At 42.2% G+C, this 18,808-nt stretch overlaps 1 protein-coding gene across 4 annotated transcripts in view; it reads left to right on the forward strand.

Annotated features, from left to right (window-relative positions):
• Positions 1 to 18,808, forward strand: part of Pdpk1 (3-phosphoinositide dependent protein kinase 1) — a 73,177-nt gene that overhangs the window by 11,261 nt on the left and 43,108 nt on the right. For 2 of the 4 annotated variants that reach the window (XM_034504482.2, XM_076937230.1), the window contains exon 2: positions 16,204 to 16,285. The exons of the other annotated variants lie outside the window; for them this stretch is intronic. The gene's annotated coding sequence lies outside the window, so the exon portion shown is untranslated. The remainder of the gene's footprint in view (positions 1 to 16,203; positions 16,286 to 18,808) is intronic. 4 annotated transcript variants of the gene reach the window in all.

Below are 18,808 nucleotides of genomic sequence, written 5' to 3' on the forward strand. Positions count from 1 at the left end.
GAGTAAATCCCGTATGTGCTTGGGTGCCTCAAAGGCCAGGAGAGGGTCTCCGATCTCCTGGAGCTTGAGTTACAGGCAGTTATATAGCTACCTGATATATAGGTTCCAGGAACCAAATTTGGGTTCCAAGAAAAAGGAAGTGCTCTTAGCATCTGAGTACTTCTTATTTTATTTTTTAAAGATTTGTTTATTTTTATGTTCTTTGGTGTTTTGCCTGCATGTATGTCTATGTGAGGGTGCTAAAACTTCTGGATCTAGGGTTACAAACAGTTTTGAGTTGCCATGTGGGTGCTGGGAATTGAACCTGGGTCCTCTGGAAGATCAGCCAGTGCTTTTAACCACTGAGCCATCTTTCCAGCCAGTGTCTGAGTAATTGAAAAAATGTTTTTGACATGAGTTTTATGAGAAGGAAAGTGTCTTAGCTAGCAGCTGTCTGCAGAGATATAGGGCTGAAGGCAGGCCAGTCTTGGCCTCTAGGCTGCTTTCAGTACAGATTTGGGGAAGAGGAACAGGTGGCTCCTGGGGACATGTGTTTCTTCCATTTTCAGCCTGTCCTCATCTTCTGAGCCATTTGAGCTGGAGTTGAGGTGCTCCTAGGCAACTGATTGACCCTGGTAGGTGCCAGAGATGGGCATGTGCTTTAGAGATGAGGCTGAGTGAGGTGATGTGTTAGGAGAGTAGCCCTCAGTATGTGTTTTCTTCTTCCCAAGTAATGTTTTCTGTGGAGTGAACAGGGAATCCCATTGCGGGTTTTCAGTTCTTTGAGGAGAGCAAGTCATTGCAGAGGAACAGAGTGGTGCAGAAATGACTCCCTCAGCAGGTGCAAATGTGCTGCAGGCCTGTCTGTGGGATGACAGGTGGCAGTAGGGTATGCAGTGCAGTTGTTTTGAAGGCAGGTTCAAAGGGCAACACAACAGGGGAGGAAGTGTTGTGTGGAAACTGTAAGTTTGGGACATATATTGGTCAGATCTTCTCAGTCATGCATTCTTCTGTGACTGGGTCACATTGTTCACTTGTTTGGTGTGATGCCAGACCTTTTTAGAGTTACTTGAATGTTTTGAACAGGTTGTATGTTCAGTCTCTAGCTATTAGATCAAAGTCAGTGAACATTTTCTTAGTGTAGGGATGTGTTTTCTCTGTGATGAGAAAGTGCTGTTTTGGATTGTGATGGGTGGTGGGTTTTGCTTTGGTACACTGGCTGTTCTTCAGAGGAGCTGTGTTAGATTTCTAGCACCCATGTGGCAGCTTATGATCAGCTGGGGGTCCAAAGTCCTGTTCTGGCCTCCTTGGGCACCAAGTACACAGACAGACTTAACATGTAGGCAAAACACCCATATACATAAAAAACATTTTTTAATCTTAAAAAAGAAAAAGGAAAGTATTTAAGTCAGGTTGGAAGGCTAAGGCAGGGGAATCATTGAACTCACACATTTGAAGAAAGCCTGGACAAGATAATCAGAGAGCCTGTCTTTTAAAAAACAAAAAGAACAATTCACTATAAAGGACTGAGTTTTAAAATATTATCTATTGAGAAAGGGTCTTACTGTGTAGCCTTGGCTGCCTTAGAACTCACTGTATAAATCAGGCTGGCCTAGAACTTACTGTTTTTGCTTCCTGAGCCTTGAGATTTAAAGTCATACAACACCATTGGGAGGGATTGATTCCTTATCAAGGTGCCTGATTCAGGATTGTGATTTTAGGTTGCTGGATTATATAGAGACTACAAAAGCGAGAACAGCAAGTACTAAAGGTTCGCTGCTTACTGCTAAACATGAACACATAATTTCTGCTTGCAGTTTTGTTAAGGGGCCAGATGAAGGTAGGCAAATTGTTTTTGGATGGTCTGGTGAGTTTCCTTATTACACAGACAGATCAATACCTTTTGCACTAGTCTATGTTTTATCCTGAGGGAAGTTGTTATATGTATAGACCTTGCTTGAAGATCTGTTTAGATGCTAAAGATGTTCCTTTTTAGGTATGTCTTGTCTGTGCCCTGGGGGGGGGGGGGGAAGGGAGGGACTATAGTTGGTCTTTCCACTCAGGGGCCCAGGTCTCATCAGACTTTAGTCGAAATGCCCTTCACCAGAGATATAGCTTTTATAGTGAGATTGTGGTTAAAGCCCCATTCTTCAGCTATTTTTTCTCTTTTGAAACTTGATTTTGTTGCATGCAGTAGGAAGGAGTTGTAGCTTTTAAGTGGCATCTGTATATTGAATGCTATCAGAGAAGGCTGGTAAGATTTTCAGAAACAATTCCCTAAGATTCTCACCAAGAGCTTTGACCTAAGGTAAAAATGTGAGAAGGGGCTTGGGCTAGTTTTTCAGTTTTCCTTAGTGTTTTTGGGAGAGCTAAACTGGCCATGGGGGACAAGCCTACAATGGCTATTTTATCTTCTGGACTTTGCTTTGGAACCTTAGTCCTAGGCATTGTACTGGTGTACCTTTTGTGGACTGGAAGGAGACTGTAGTTCATTCAAGGTTGTTGTTCTTTGCATGTTATCGTACATGTGACTGCCCACTCACTGCCTTCTTTATGTTCTTATTGTCCCTTCCTTCTAGCTTCTCCCTTTCCTCACCCCAAGGACTTGCTGGTTGAATCTCCAAGTACAACTGCTTGTGCCCCCTCCTTTTCCCTCCTGGTTTGTTACTTTGTTTCTTCCGACACAGACAGACAGACAGACAGACAGATAACATGCACACACAGATGCACACACGCATGCACATGTCTAGGCTAATGTCCATGATGTTTGGGGCTGCCAGGTTCTCAGTGGCCTCTTGTCTTTTCCATGTTCTTTCTCTTTCCCTGAAGAAATTCCCTTCTGTGGAAGGCCCCTCACACACATTTCCCGTGGCTGTATAGCTTTGTCTGACCAGTATGCTTCATGGTGGCTGCCCTTTTCCCAGGCCTCAGTTCTACACTATTTGTTGTGTGTTCCATGTCTGTGTCTCTAAGGTAAACTCTGTTGTAGCCTTGGCTTTCAGAGCCCACAGGTGACCCCTGTTGCTCTTTTCTCACTCTACTTTTTTCTCTCTTGGTTCTTATACCTAGGCATGTTCTTTGGTATCAGTGGACACAGTCCTGCTCCTCAGTCCCCACTTCTTATTTGTATTTATTTATTTTGAGGCAGGGTTCTCTGTGTAGCTCTGGCTATCTTGGAACTAGCTGTACAGACCAGGCTGTCCTCAAACTCATAGAGATCTGTTTGCTCTGCCTCCAGACTTCTGGGATTAAACACATGTACCACTGCTGCCCAGCTTCCCAACCCTTTCAAGACAGGATCTTACTATGTCTTTTAGGCTAACCTAGAATGTTAAATCCTTATCCTCCTGTCTTAGCTTTCCCAGTGCTTGGATTCTGTTTGCTGCCTGTCACTGTCTCTCTCTGTTGATGTTTGTGTGCCAGAGTTCAGCTCCTAGTATCATTTCTCTAGAGTCACCCACCTTGTATTTTGAGACTTACAGGGACCTGGGACTCTCATCAACTAGACTATCTGGCAGCTAGTTCCTGGATCTACTTCCTGAGTGCTGAGATAACAACGGATTCACCACCACACCCAACTTTTTATGTGGATTCTGGGAATTGAACTTAGGTCCTTTGCATGACAAACACTTTACTGATTCATCTATGCAGCCAGTCTTTTTTATTCTTTTCTCCTTTCTCTCTTCCCTTTTCTTCTTCTTTTTTTCCCCTCTCCTCACTCCTCCCTTTCTTGTATCTCTGTCTCTGTCTCTGTGTGTGTGTGTGTGTGTTTGTGTGTGTCTTTACATAATTACATTTTTATGTGCCTAAGTGTGGACCAGGAGGCTTGACTTTATCTTCCTCTACTTTATTTTGTGTGTGGTGTATGCTTGAGTGTGTGAGTGTGTGAGTGTGTGTGTGTGTGTAAGCCAGAGATCAATTTAGGATGTCTTCCTCTATTGCTCTCCACCTAGTTTTTTGAGATAAGGTCTCCCAGTGAACCTAGAGCTCACTGTTTTGGCTAGACTGACTGGCAAGTGCTGAGATTACAGGCATGCACTGCAGTGCCCAGCTTTTTACTTGGTTGCCAGGTGTCTGAACTTAGGCCCTTATCCTTGCTTAGCAGCATCCTGCCCGCTGAGCTGTCTCTCTAGCTCTACCTTACGCTTGAGACAGGGTCTTTCCACTGAACCTGGAGCTCAACAGTTCAGGAAAACTGGCCTCATGTTTTACATAGGTGCTGTGAATCTGAACTCAGGAGTTTACCAGTTTAGGCAGTATGCTCAACACATCCCCTCCCTGTTGTTTCAGTGTTCTTTCCTTTCCTTTTCCTTTTGTTCTTTCTTTCTTTCTTTCTTTCTTTCTTTCTTTCTTTCTTTCTTTCTTTCTTGTATATGAGTACACTGTAGTTCTCTTCAGACACACCAGAAGAGGGCCTCGTACCCCATTACAGATGGTTGTGAGCCACTATGTGGTTGCTGGGAATTGAACTCAGGACCTTTAGAAGAGCTTTCAGTGCTCTTAGGTGTGTGGCACCACCACCTGGCTGATCATAGCAGTTTTGAAGAACAGTATCAGGTACTATCTGATGCCAACTATTGGTATATATGCCCTTATGATCAGAATGGAGTTATGTGTCTTGGGGAGGAGAATATAGTGGGGGTAATTCAGTATCATTTTCATCATGTTACATCTAGGGTACATTCTATCAAAGTGATGTATTGCTGCCTGAAGATAGTGACACCTTTAATTCCAGCACTCAGGAGGCAAAGGCAGGTGGATCTCAGTGAGTTCAAGGCCAGCTTGGTCTACAGAGCAAGTTCCAGAACTGCCAGGGATACACAAAAAAACCCTGTTTCACAAAAAACAAATAAATGAAGTGATGTATTGCTGTAGATGTTGACCATGTTCAGCCTGGCTAAGAGTCAGTCTTATCAGTTTCCTCCATTGTGAAGTGTGTGCTGACCTTATGCACAGCACACAGCTAGTGAATGGAATATTATACTCGCTTGGATTGTTACTTTTATACTCTGATAATGTCTGCTAATCATAACTTAATCTCAGCAGTAAGCTGTGGATATGATAGCATATGCCACTAATCCCAGCATTCAGGAGGCTGAGGCAAGAGTACCATTTTGTCTTCTAGGACCACTAGACAGCAAGAGCAGCAGCGAAAATCAACTTCACAGTAGTGTTGGAACAGGGTATTTGTAGATTCAGGGCACTTAATTTTTTGTTTTTGTTTTTCGACAGGGTTTCTCTGTGTAGCCCTGGCTGTCCTGCAACTTACTCTGTAGACCAGGCTGGCCTTGAACTCAGAAATCCGCCTGCCTCTGTCTCCCAAGTGCTGGAATTAAAGGTGTGTGCCACCACTGCCCAGCTAAAAATTTTTTATGTACTTTGTGTGTATGGTGTGTGTGTATATGTATGTGTTTGCATGTGTGTGAGTACATGTGCCTGTGTGCAGAGGCTCAAGGTTTTGGGATGTCTTCCTCAATTATGTATTGAGACCAGAGCTCTTGCTGAACCTAGAATTTGCTTAATTCCAGCTACTCTAGCTGAGCAGCTTGCTCTGGAACTTCCCTGTCTCTGCCTCTTAAGTGCTGGCTGAAATTACATGTTTTCTACCACCCCTGCTCAGCTTTTTATGTGGATGCTGGGGGTCCAAACTCTGGTTGGCAAGTGATCTTTCTACTGAGCCATCTCCTCAACTTGTTGAGGATATTACTGAAGATCATAAATGAAGAAAAATGGTATTTTTAGCCTTTTTTCAAGTTTTACCTTTGGAAAGAGAGATGACTAGGTATTTGCATAACTGACAGAACATTTGGTTGTATTGAAATTTAAAAGCAACTTGGTGGCCAGGTAATGCCTTGCACATATCAGCATAAAGGGTTTAGTTTTTGGCTCCTTGATTGTGGGAGGAGGTGAGGTTGGTGCTACTGGGTCAGCTGCATCCAAGCAGAACTTTGACTGCAGTGATATTAGGGTGCTTGACACTCCAACTCTTGGACTGAGAGGGCTGTATTTTTTGCCTAAAACATCAGTCCAAACTTTGTCCTTCTATAGCTTGAGTGATGGGCATGCTCACACCAGTCTCTGTAGTTTCTCTCCTCAAAGCAAGAGTGGCCTGGACCTGTAGAGCCACGGCCAAGAGAGCTGGATCTGGTAACTATATTCTAGGCCACTAGATGACATGATAGTTTTAGTACCTCTGTGTCATCTTGATTGTTGTGGCTTGTTTGTTTGTTTGTTTTGGCTTTGTTTTCCTCCATTCCCCAGGAACTACCTAAGCCTTGTAAAGTGCTATCTCAAAGCTATTGTTTATTTTGTACACTAAAGTCCTCCCTACGAAGTTCTGGCCATCAAATGTTAGATAAAAGATTAGCTGAATTTAGTGCTAAGCACTAGTGTTGTGAGCTGAAGCTGTTGCCTTAGAAGTTGAGGTTTGGCTGGATCACTGTCCTCATATAACTGCGTCCTCAGTTCCTATAGAAGAGCCTCAGAGCTGCCAGCCCAGTCTCTGTACTCCCATAGAAAGGCTACTTCTCATAAGATCCTTAGGATTGGTTTACTGCGTATTCCCTGAAGCTTGGTAGTATACTGTTACTTTCCTTAGTACTATAGGACTTGCTCTGGTTTCTGCTACGTTGGGCAAGGTTCAGATAAAAATCTCTTCCCTGGGCTGGGCTTGGGTATAATTTCCAGGATGAGTCCTGTGGTGGCAAGAGGAGTAGTTTGCTCTATGGGTTGGGCAGTCACCTATAGAACCACAGTTACATTCCCAGTCCTCCCCCCCCCCCCCATGAGACTAGGGCGGAGACGCTATTCGAGCAGGCAGAGACAGAGAGAGAGAGCAGAGGGCCCGCGCCCCCTGCAGACATTCCCAGTCCTTGTGTTGGTGGTGGTCCTGGTGGTGGTTGTGTTCCTAGTACTTATTTCAGAGTAGCCCACTTTAGTTGGTGTCTATGCTGTGTGCCCATGCATGATGTATACAGTGAGTTAATGTTGAGAGCCCCCACCATCCTTGGCAGAAGACAGGCTATGTCAGATGTCAGAATTAGCATCTCAACACTGGTGGTTGTGCAGTACCATCACATAGACTTTTCTTTTTGATACTGATGGGAGTAGAGCCACCTTGGGAGAAATGCCTGTTCAGCCTTTTCTAAGGAAGGCTTGCTCTGCAGAGCCACAGCAGATGCTAGGGAACTTAGAATCTAAGAAGCATGAAACCTGTTCATTCCTGACCTGACTGCTGTTTTCTGACTTCCTCCATGGAGTGTGGGCACTTAGCTATCCTACATCTCCAAATGGATGGTGACTTACTCTGGACCCAGATAGAAAAAAAAATGTATTGCTGCTTCTGTGCACAGTTGCAGAATTTACTGCATTTTTTTTTTTTTTATCAACTAATTTTTTTTGGTATAGTTTGACATTTCTTAATGATTTTTTTCATTGGTCCACATTGTAGTCTTTACTGATTGTATGTACATAGATGATTCTTATCAGATGCACAATTTTTAAAATGTGTATCTAATTATAGATTTTGTTTATATGGATTCCATTTATTCTTAGTTCAGAAAGAAAGAAAGAAAGAAAGAAAGAAAGAAAAGCAAGCAAGCAAGCAAGCAAGCAAGCAAGCTAGCCTGCTTGCCTCATGGTCTACGTGGTGCTGGTTTTTGTTTGAAGGCATAGCCTATCCTGTGCAGATGCTATTTTCACTGAGTGCTGTGTATGGAGCAGAAGGGTAAGGGAGGTGCCTGGTGGATAGTTTTAAAGAAGTGATCATAAACAAAATGAACTCCATGCTCTGACCTGAAAACTCTTAGGTGAGAAACATTTCTGTTTAGGAGACAGCTTGCATGGTGTTGGTTTCCTGTGAGGCCAGTTAACCACTGCCTGAAGGAAAAGGTCAACAGTCTGGCATTTCAGGTGGTTTATGACTGGCAAGAGTGGTGCTCTGCCAGAAAGGCGCAGCCTTCGTGGAGCTGCTCTGGAGGGTCTGCTGGAAAGACCCAGTCCTCAAGGTTGCCCCAGTGGGTAGACAGGGACAGTTCAAGGAAGAGAGGGGAGGGCAGTCTGGTTTGCATAAGCAGGGACATGGCCAAGAATGTAGGAAGTTTCCAGTTGTAAGGACTCTTGTATACAAGCTAGGAAGGCCAGGTGGTCCTGTTACTTAGCTTGTTTGCATAGAGACTGGGTTTATTTGCAGATTCAAACCCAAGAAGTTGGTAATGTTAAGAAATTCATGCCAAGCATGGGCATGCCTTTAGTCCCAGAACTCAGGAGGCAGAGGCAGAAAGAAATCTGTGAGTTCGAGGCCAATCTGGCGTATCTATAAAATGAGTTCCAGGATAGCCAGGGCTGTTACACAGAGAAACCCTGTCTCAAAAAACCAAAAACCAACCAACCAACCAACCAACCAAAACGAAACAAACAAACAAAACAAACAAACAAACAAAAAACAAAAACCAAACAAACCAACAACAAAACACAAAAGAAAAAAAGAAATTCATGCTGGAACAAGAGAGATGGTTTAGCAGTTTAGTACTTTTCTAAAGGACCCAGCTTCAGTTTTCAGCATAGGCATACATGCAGGCCAAACACCCACATAAAGTGAGAAAAAAAAATCATACTAAGCCTGATATAGTGGTATGCCTTTAATCCCACTACTCTGGAGGTAGGAGGATCATAAGTTGGAGTCTAGCCTGGGCTACATAGATTCCCTACCCTTCCCCCTAAAAACAAAACAAAAACAAAAAAACAAAACAAAAAAACAACCAAACTTATACTAAATCCTTTCTTTCTATTTGAGATTATTTTCTTTCAGTGGTCCTATATTCAAATTATTTATTGAATTTTGACCCAAAGTGTTTGTGAGTTCTATAAGTTTAATGCAAAGCTATCATGATAGTTACCACACAAAAGTCATTATTATTACTTTAATTTTAAATTACATTTATTTTGTACATGTGTGTTTGATTCCTCGAACATGTAAATGTGGAAAGAGAGGACAGATTCCACCAAGTTGTCCCTGGATCGCTACATGTGTTTTGTGGCCCCTTCACCCCCATTATACAAAAAGTTACATGTAGGGCTGAGCATTGAGGTTCATGTCTTTAAGCCCAGCAGAGAGACAGAGGTAGATTTCTCCAGGTTCAAGGACAACTGGTCTATACATATCTATTTCTAGGACATCCAGGGTTACAGAGAGGACCTGTCTCAAAAACTAAATGAGAATAAACTTTATTTTGAAATACTTAGAGTTACAATAAACATGCAACTCAGCTTACCTAGTGTGAGTGCCTTTCAAAACCAGGATGTTAGCATAGGACAGCAGTGCTGGAGGAATTTAAGGCGTATTTGGGATTTCTGTACTTTTCCCTAGAATGCTGTTTTCTGTGGCAGATTACCATGTTGCATTTAGCTCTCAATGCCTCTTGCATCCCTCTGATCCTGTGACTTTTCTTATTTTTTATGATTTTTAAAAAATTTTTTATGGGGGAGAATACTGGTTAAATATTTTGTAGAATGTCCCATAATTTAGATTTGTCTGATGTTCTCTTTGTTTTTTTTTTAAGGTATTTTTTTTGTTTGTTTATATGAGTACTTTGTCTACATATATGCCTGCAGACACATATCTTCTTATGCCAGAAGAGGACATCAGATCCACTGTAGATGGTTATAAGTCACCATGTAGTTGTTTGGAATTGAACTCAGGACTCTAAAGGAGCAGAACAACCAATAGTGTTAAACACGGAGCCAGCTTTCCAACCCCCTGATGTTTTCATGCGATGGTTATAAAGAACCCTATAGAACCGAGATGCCTCCTGCATCCTGTTGTAGTTGATGATACCCACATGACTCGTTAGTCATGATGTTAGATGAAGTTCATTGTACTTCCTAAAATGAAGCCTGTGATCCATGATACTTTCAATGTCATTTAATGTAGATTTTTTATTTTGGATTGGACTTTACTACTTATCCAGTCAAATCCTTCTAAATGAAAGACACTGGTGGAGGTCAGAGCTGGCCTGTAATATAAACTCTGCAGACAATCACTATCTACAGCCTTAAACACTTCTAGGATCTTATGTTGGAATAGAGACATCCAAGTAGTGGAGTCCTCCTTGACAGGACTTGTTTCTCTTAAAAAATATTTAAAGTTGGGCATGGTGGCATACACCTTTAGTCCCCAGCACTCTGGAAGCAGAGGCAAGCCTTGAGTTTGTGGCCAAATTGTTCTACATAGTGAGTTCCAGGGCAGCCAGGACTATGAAGAGAGGCCTTGTTTCAAAAACCAAACAACAGCAATAACAAATTAAGGTTTAAGTTACCTTTATTTATTTTACTTTATGTGAGTGTAGACATGTGTGGACCACAGTCCATGTGTAAGGTCATAGGAGAACTACTGGGATAATTTCTTTCCTTTTACCAGATGTGTCCCAGGAATTGAAGTCAACTGAAAGGAAAAGTTAAATAAAGTGCTTTTACCTGCTAACCCATCTCAATAGCCTGAGTGTGTGTGTGTGTGTGTGTGTCTAATCAGTACTAGATCCTTGTCTCCTACTGCATTTGGAGATGATACTTTGTATCATACTTCTGCACACTTCAACTCTTGCTGCTTTCTCAGTGGGGAGTCTATCTATATCTTGGCTTTTGTGATCTTTGATGTTAGCTTTGAAACCTCAAATTTATTTTCAGGTAAAACTACAGTACCATTTATTGTATGACCTTTGCCTTGAGTCACATACAAATGTGAGGGCTGTTTGAGGCTTTTAATTAAAAATATATATTTCTGCTCTTCCAGAAGTTCTGACTTCAATTCCCAGCCACCACATGGTGGCTCACAACCCTCTGTAATAGGATCTGATGCCCTCTTGTGGTGTGTCTGAAGACAGCTACAGTGTACTCATACATAAAATAAATAAATAAATCTTTAAAAAATACACACACACACACAAAAGTTGGACACCATGTCCAGTTTAAATGTTTTTTTCAGACTTGATCTTTCTATTTTGTCCATGCTGGCCTTAAACTCACAGTTGTGCTGCCTCAGCTTCCCAGTAGCTGGAATTACAGCACATGCCACTATGTCATCCTTTTTGTAATTTTTTTTTTTTTTTTAGATTTAACAAGTCTGGAATTTCTTCAGGTACAGAACTTGGAAGACAGGCATGTCAGAAAAGTCAGGGCTTTTGTTTGTTTTTCTCAGTCTACAGCAGTGGTTCTCAATCTTCCTAATGCTGTGACCCTTTAATCTGTTATTCGTGTTGTAGTGACCCCCCCAATCATAAAGTTATTGCCATTGCTACTTCATAACTATAATTTTGCTACTGTTAGGAATTGTAATGTAAATTTTGATATGTAGGATATCTGACATGCGACTCCTGAAAAAGGGTCATTTGACCCCCAAAAGGCTTATGACCCACAGGTCGAAAACCGTTGGTCTACAGTCTCCTCTCCACATAACATCAGTTATGGTGGGAAGGTAGAAATGAAGGGTTGGGATGATGGCTCAGTCAGGAAAGTACCTGCCACTCTTAACATGAGGACTTGAGTTCTGATTCCTTGCACCCATGTACACACCAGGTAAGCATCTGTGGACCCCAGTGTTGGGAAGTTGGAAACAGGCTAATCCCTGTAGCTCATTGGTCAGCCAGTCTAGCCACTTGCAGACCTCCAGGTTTAGCGAAAAACTCTCAAAAAATGCTGTTGAGAAGTGGTTGAGGAAGACACCTGATGACAACCTCTGGCTTCATGTATCTCCACATACATACACATATACATGCAACACACATAAAGGTAGGGTGGATAAGAAGATAAGATAGACCAGCACTGCATATAAGTACTTTGAGGAAAGGGTGACATTGTTTTCTGGATGCTGATAATTGGAGTCTTCACCAACAGTGGCTAATAGGCAGAGGGCCAGAGGATCTCTGGCCTATTGAAACCTGTGATTATGTACTCAAGAATTAGCTGTAAGAATGTGGAATCCCGCCGGGCAGTGGTGGCGCATGCCTTTAATCCCAGCACTTGGGAGGCAGAGGCAGGCGGATTTCTGAGTTCAAGGCCAGCCTGGTCTACCGAGTGAGTTCCAGGACAGCCAAGGCTATACAGAGAAACCCTGTCTCGAAAAACCAAAAAAACCCCCAAAAAACCAAACCAAAACAAAACAAAAGAATGTGGAATCCCAGGCTGACCTTTTTCTGTCTGTTTCTGGTGACAACAATTCTAAATTGGTAGAGGTGTGAGTGTCGTGTGTGTATAGAAAGATCTACAGATGTTTCTGTACACGTTGAGAATGTTTTGAAATTCTCCTCTGGACTTAGCCATGCATAGTGTGACACAGAATCTCTGTGTTGTGCTTGGTCATTGTTGACTTCAGTAAGAAATGTTCTTTATCCAGAATGTGTAGCTATAAGGAGGAGACCAGCAGAAAGATGGTTAGGGAAAAAAAGCTGAGCTCTTGATTCTGCTGAAGAGGATTCCTGTCCAATGGCCTTCCCCTACTTGGTGACTGGTTTGGGGGACTGGTTTTGTTATTCTAAGCTTCTAAGTAAAAACAAAAATTTGACTCAATCCAGCATTTTTCTTTTAGGGTCTTTCAAATGTAATAGTCATATTACTATGGTTATTCATTCATACATGGAAAATACTGGGTAAACAGTGTCTTCAGGACTTTGGAACGTTCTGACAGGCCCTGTTTAGCTCCCAAGGAATCTTGCACCTTGCTTGGAGAGATGCTGTTGATGGTAATGGATAAGCCATACCTTCTGGGGTAGAATTGAAGGGCAGTAGAAGAGGAGGGCACAGTGAGTCAATGTAGGCAGTCTAACTGCAGCGGTGACATGGCTGGAGGAACTGAGAGACCTTAGCTAGTCAGATCACAGATGACCTAGGAGGGCCATGGTTGAAATAAGGCTGGGACACTAGGGGAATGCCTGTGCGCGTGCGCGCGTGCGCGTGCGTGTTCTCTCATCCTCCCCAAATACATCTACACACTTTGAAGCCCTGGAGGAAGGTTCTTTCCACATAACAAATATTCATATGTAAGAGTTCCTCTCAGCATTTGACTTGGAGTCCTGAAGGCTAAGGTTGTTCTTGTAAGGAGCTGGGGCTAAAGCTGGAGTCTGATTACAAAGTGCCAGGGACAGAGCTCTGGTCTGGAAGGGAAGTACTCTGTGCCTAAAGGCCCTGAAACATCGTTCTGATTCTCAGACTAGATTGTGGGGAAAAAATTTGTTGAATGAATTTAATTCCCAAGAAAAGATTCATGTTTAAGCGGTATATATAATATGATTTTAGATTAGAAGCACAATTATTCTTAGTTGTCAACTTTAATATGTTAATTTTAGCAAAGCAAAAGCAAGAACCTATTGCTATTGTTTTCTGATTATTGCTATTATTGTTTTCTGGTTACTGCTATTATTGTTTTCTGGTTAAGAATAGGTCGCAGTTAGTAAAGCTTCTAAATAGATATTTGTTCTAAATTTTACCCAAGGTTTTTTGGCAGTAAAATGGAATTTTTGTAAAAGTTTATTTTATGTGTATGACTGTCCCTATGCGTGTATATGTCCTACATGTGTGCCTGTTGCCTACAGAGGCCAGATGAGGGTTTGGATTCCCTGGAACTGATGTTACAGATGATTATGAGCCACCATGTCCGTGTTGGGAACTGAATGTGGGTTCTGTGCAAGAACAAGTGATTTCTCCAGGCCTGGAAATGGAATTTTAAGTCTATAGGTTGGATTATCATGCTATTTCTAAAACAGTTCTCAAGTTATTGATTTTTTCCTGTTCTGTGCACAAATCTTCATTCTGAATGTACTAGTTCATTTATCTGTTCTTTGGCAAATATCCTGTAGTGTTTAATCACTCAATCCAAAAGAAATTAATGAACAAATGACTGAATGAACCTGGAAGTCTGAAAGGCTTTAGGGTCCTCATGTTGTCTCATTGATAAGGTTCTTCAGAAACTCATGTCTGTCTGTCTCAGCGAGACTTTCTGCCCACATCTTCTCCTTTCTAGAGACTGTTCTGGTTGTTGTTCCTGCTGCTCCAGAACACTCTTTGTCCTTTGAAGCAGTTAAAGTTAAGAGTTGTTGTCAAGGTTAAGAGTTACAGTCTGTCCTTTCCTCAGAAACCATCACTGTTAACTCATCGGTAGATTGTTGTGTATGGGATGTTGTTTTGTCTTATTTTCCCCTAAAGTTGCACATGGATTAAAAAAAAAAAAGTCTTAGAGTGGCTGCATAATCGATGTACCCTCCTTTCTTCTTTTGAAAAAGGGCCTTACTATGTAACTGTTGGCTTGACTGGAACTCTGTATTTAGACCAGGCTGTTCTTGAACTTAGAGATCTACTACCTGTCTCTTGTGTCCTGAGTTCTGGGATTTGTTGGGGGTCCAGGAGTTACCACAAACCACATGAACATCAATCTCAGTCAGATGGTTTATTAAACACACACCTAAAGACTGATCAACAAGGGCAACAGCTGAAAGCTTTGAGCTGGACATTTCTCAGGGCCAGCTTATAAAGGCCAAAACCACAAAAACCACAGTGAGCTCATATACAGGTGCAGGGAGTGCTGCCTGGTGATCGGCCCTGACTCAAGCCATTTTACACAGAACAGTTCATATTGACCTTTAATTTGATGGATCCTATGTGAAGCTTATAGTTGTAAAATTTCTTAAGATTAACAAACCTCAGAACATAACAGGGTATGTGGTCAGCATGACCCTGTCCTGAGTCGTTATTTTTCTGTGTGTTACTGGCAGGCATAGTACTGCAACAATATGAAATAGCTGACAGACATGAAAAAAAAATGACTACAGCTATGCTAGGGGACTAGCCACCAACAGGATTAAAGACATGGGCTGTCATGGCTAACCTGATTTTTTTCCTTTTAAATACTTGAGCACCATCTTGTTCAGGAACATCACTACCCAAACCTCTATCCTTGGGTAGACCAGGCTGCCCCATGCAAAGTTAACTTGCTACCAGGTATTTAGGGACTATGAGGTGCTTTAGAAATGTATGGTTCCAGATTTAGCAAAAATAAGCCTTTCTGTACCTAGAAATTAGCCTCCAGAGGCTTAGTGAAGCTACTGTCTGTAGCTCTAGAAGATTCAAGATGTCTGATATATGACTTGAGAGAAGGAAGAGAAGAAACCCACCTGTCATTTGCTGTCTTTTGCATTCATATTTGTTTGTATCATAGTGTGTTTACTGATCAAATGTTTGTTACATTTAGTAATTTTGAGCTGCTTCATAGATTGATGATTTCTTAAAACACTCAGTAGAGCAATGTGTTGTGTTCTTCTATTGAGTCTGTTTCTGGTGGACCTGAAAGTAGTTTGCCTACATGTACATCTGTGTATTACATGCATGTTTGGTACCCTCAGAGGCCAGAAGAGGGCATCAGATCCACTAGACCTGGAGTGAGGTGGTTGTGAGCCAGCATGTGGGTGCTGGGAACCAAGCTTGTATCCCAAAAAATCATTCATTGCTCTTAAGTGGTGAGCCTTCTTTCTATTCTCATGACCCTCCATATTTTTATATCTTTAAGAATGAATATGTCACCAGGCATAGTGGTGCATGCCTTTAATCTTAGCACTTGTGAGACAGAGGCAGGTAGATCTCTGTGAGTTCAGGGCCAGCCTGCTCTATAAAGTGAGTTCCAGGACAGCCAGGGCTACAAAGAGAAACCCTGCTTCAAAAAAATCAAATCAAACCAAAACAAAAAAAGAGTATCTCATTAATTTTTTCCATGAATTTCTATTTAAAATTTATTTTGTGTATATATGTGAACAAACACATGCCATAGCACATTATGTGTTTCCTGCTCTGCTCCAGTGCATGAACCTGGGAGAACAGAGCCTAAAAATGAAGTGGACTAAAATTTCATGCAATAGCCAACTTTATTCAGAGTTAGGAAGAGTCAGTCACCTGAGCAAAGTGTATAATCACAAGTTCAAAAGCCGCACATGGCAGAAACATGTTTTTCCATATGGACATATGAATAACAACAGCTGGAGTCAACTCACTTCTATCCAGAGGGACAAACATATTCCAAGAACAATTCCAGGCTATTTGAAGAAACTGTAGTCAAAAGACTCTTGCCTTGTTTTCTTGAGTTTTCTCACAGGCACTCAAAATTGAATTGAATTGTGTTCTGACATTGGTGAAACTCAGAGGACAACTTGTAGTAGTCGGTTCTCTCTTTACTATGTGTATCTGCAGATAACAAGTGAAGGTCATCAGGCTTGATATGGCAAGCACCTTACCCACGGAACTGTCTCACTGGCTCTGAGCTTCTAGCCAGGTACTGTTGGACCTGAGTACTTGGGGTTGCGGGCAGAGGGTCTGACAAGATGGAAATCCTCAGAGAATGTCAAGTGTATTTTACCAGTTCACTTAGAACCAGGATACCAAGGCATAGTATGCAGGCATCTAGGTGTGGAAGTGCCACACTGACTTGTCCAAACTGTGGTTGTGGATCATCTGGTATGAAATTGACAATGAGGCAGGAGGCAGACTGAACCTCCTCCTGCTGCTCCTCCTCTTCCTCTTTCTCCTCCTCCCCTTCTCCTCCTCTTCCTCTTCTTCCTCCTCTTCCTTCTCCTCCTTTTTCTTTTTGGTAGTGGTGGGTGTTGTGGTTGTGGTGGTTGTGGTAGAGTTTATCTCTGTAGTCTTGGCTATCTTGGAACTCATTCTGAGATCAGGCTGACCTAGACCTCAGAGATCACCTGCCCCTGCTTCCCAGATTCTGGGATTAAAGGCCTGTGCCAGCATGCCTAGCTGAAGCTTCCATTCTTAATCACAAAAGTGAGTGACTAGGAAGTAGGGTATAGGTATATGTTGGACCGGGTAGTGGTTAGTCTGTGACTGAGGGAGAGAATGTGGTTTGTTTTATTTTGTTTTCTTTTTTGAGACAGGGTTTCTCTGTGTAGCTCTGGCTGTCCTGGAACCCAGTCTGTAGACCAGGCTGGCCTCAAACTCACACAGATTCACTTGCCTCTGCCTCCTTAGTGCTGGGATTAAAGTCATGTACAACCTTCACCTGGCTAAGACTGTAGTTCTGGAAATAACAAGGTATCTGTAGGACAGGCGTAGATTTATTTTTATGTGTATAAATATCTTCCCTGCATGCATATATGTGCACCATGTGTACATCTGTTGGATTCCCTAGAACTGGGGTCAGAGATCTTTTGTGAGACACAATATGGATGCAGGGAATCAAATTAGGATCCTCTGGAAGAGCAAGCAGCCAATGATCTTAACTGCTGAGCCATCTCCAGCCTTGAGGCAGAGATATTTTTGTTTGTTTGCTTGCTTGCTTGTTTGTTTTGTTTGCTTTTGATGAGATTTTGCCATATAGTCTTGGCTATCCTGGAACTCTCTATGTAGACCAGGCTGGTCCTGATCCATCTGCTTCTGCCTCTGAAATGCTAAAATTAGAGATTTTTAATTGTTGTTTGTCTTTGAAATGTAGTTTGACTCAGGCTGATTTGCTCAAACTGCTGGTGATACTGTTAAGTGTGGGGTCATATGTATGTGTTAGTACACCCATCTTTGGTGAATGAGGTGCTCTGACTTACAGAGAGACAGTAGTCTGGCCTTTTGTTTTAAATTTCTCCAGAAATTTAAATTTCAGAATTTGTTGAGTAACCAGAAACATTAGCTTACCATAATTTTGGGTTATCATATTGGCAGCAAAGTTGATGGAGCTGTACATCAAGGAGGTGACTTAACCTCTAGACCCAGATCAGCTTGGTTTTCTAGCTGCGGGGCTTCTTCAAGGAAACAGGTTAGAAGAGACAGCAAGACCCCCTTAGCATGTGGCCCTCTGGGCAGTGTGTGGGCCTGTGGTGACAGTCTGAAAGAGCTATGTATGACGCTTAATCACTCACCTAAAAATGATACAAGATATGCTGTTTCTAGTAATAGTTGTAGTACAGTAAGCATGTCGACTTTACACTTGAGGCCTTTTTTCCTCAGATATTCCATTTCATAGCTGATGTCTTAAAATGTGATATTGCAACTATCATTACCTTTTACTACAGAAGTAAAGTCAGTCATTAAACCATAGTGATGGTTGCATGTTAGGACAGCATTGAGGGAAGTGTAACCATATTGGCCTTGTTAAACATTACCCAGCTGAGGAGAGGCCGTGAGAGGAGTTTAGCTGATGCACTATAGTCAAGACAGGAAGAAATAGCAGAATTCTAAGAAAGCATTAGGTGGCCAGTAGATGATGGCCTCATGTTTATGAGTGGACTTCTGGTGGTCAATGTCAGGAGCCCAGGGTTGGTGTGTGACCATATGGGCCTAGCTAGTAGTTAGACTGATATCAGGAGGTGCTTCTTTTCTTGTGGTGGTAAGTCTCATGCTTGCCTCCTTAGGATTCTAAAGGATGCCTGAAGTTACTCCAAAAGGGATCCTAGGGTGTTAAGTCCCTGTCTGGTACCCAGGGACTCTGTTTGGAGAGCCTATGTAGTAGCCATGCCTAGACTGCTAAGCTGAGAGCTGCCTTCGAAGCCTTTATACTGACAGCTCCTCTGTGAGAAGACAGATGTCTTTTGAGCCTTAACATTCCTTGATTAAATGGTCAGATGTCACTATCCTAGTAAGAGGGTCTGCTACTTAAAAAAAATGTGTGTGTGTGTGTATGTGTGTGTAGTGTTGAAGTGTTTTTTCTGCATGTATGTATGCACACTACATGCATATCTGGTGCAATTGGACGTCAGAAGGCATCAGATTCCCTGGTACTGGGGTACAGATGGTTATGAACCAAATCCCAGGTTCTCTGCAAGAGCAGTAAGCAATCTTTTTTTTTTTTTAAGGC

Source organism: Arvicanthis niloticus, chromosome 6 (genome assembly GCF_011762505.2).
Source record: "Arvicanthis niloticus isolate mArvNil1 chromosome 6, mArvNil1.pat.X, whole genome shotgun sequence".
Taxonomy (NCBI): Eukaryota; Metazoa; Chordata; class Mammalia; order Rodentia; family Muridae; genus Arvicanthis; species Arvicanthis niloticus.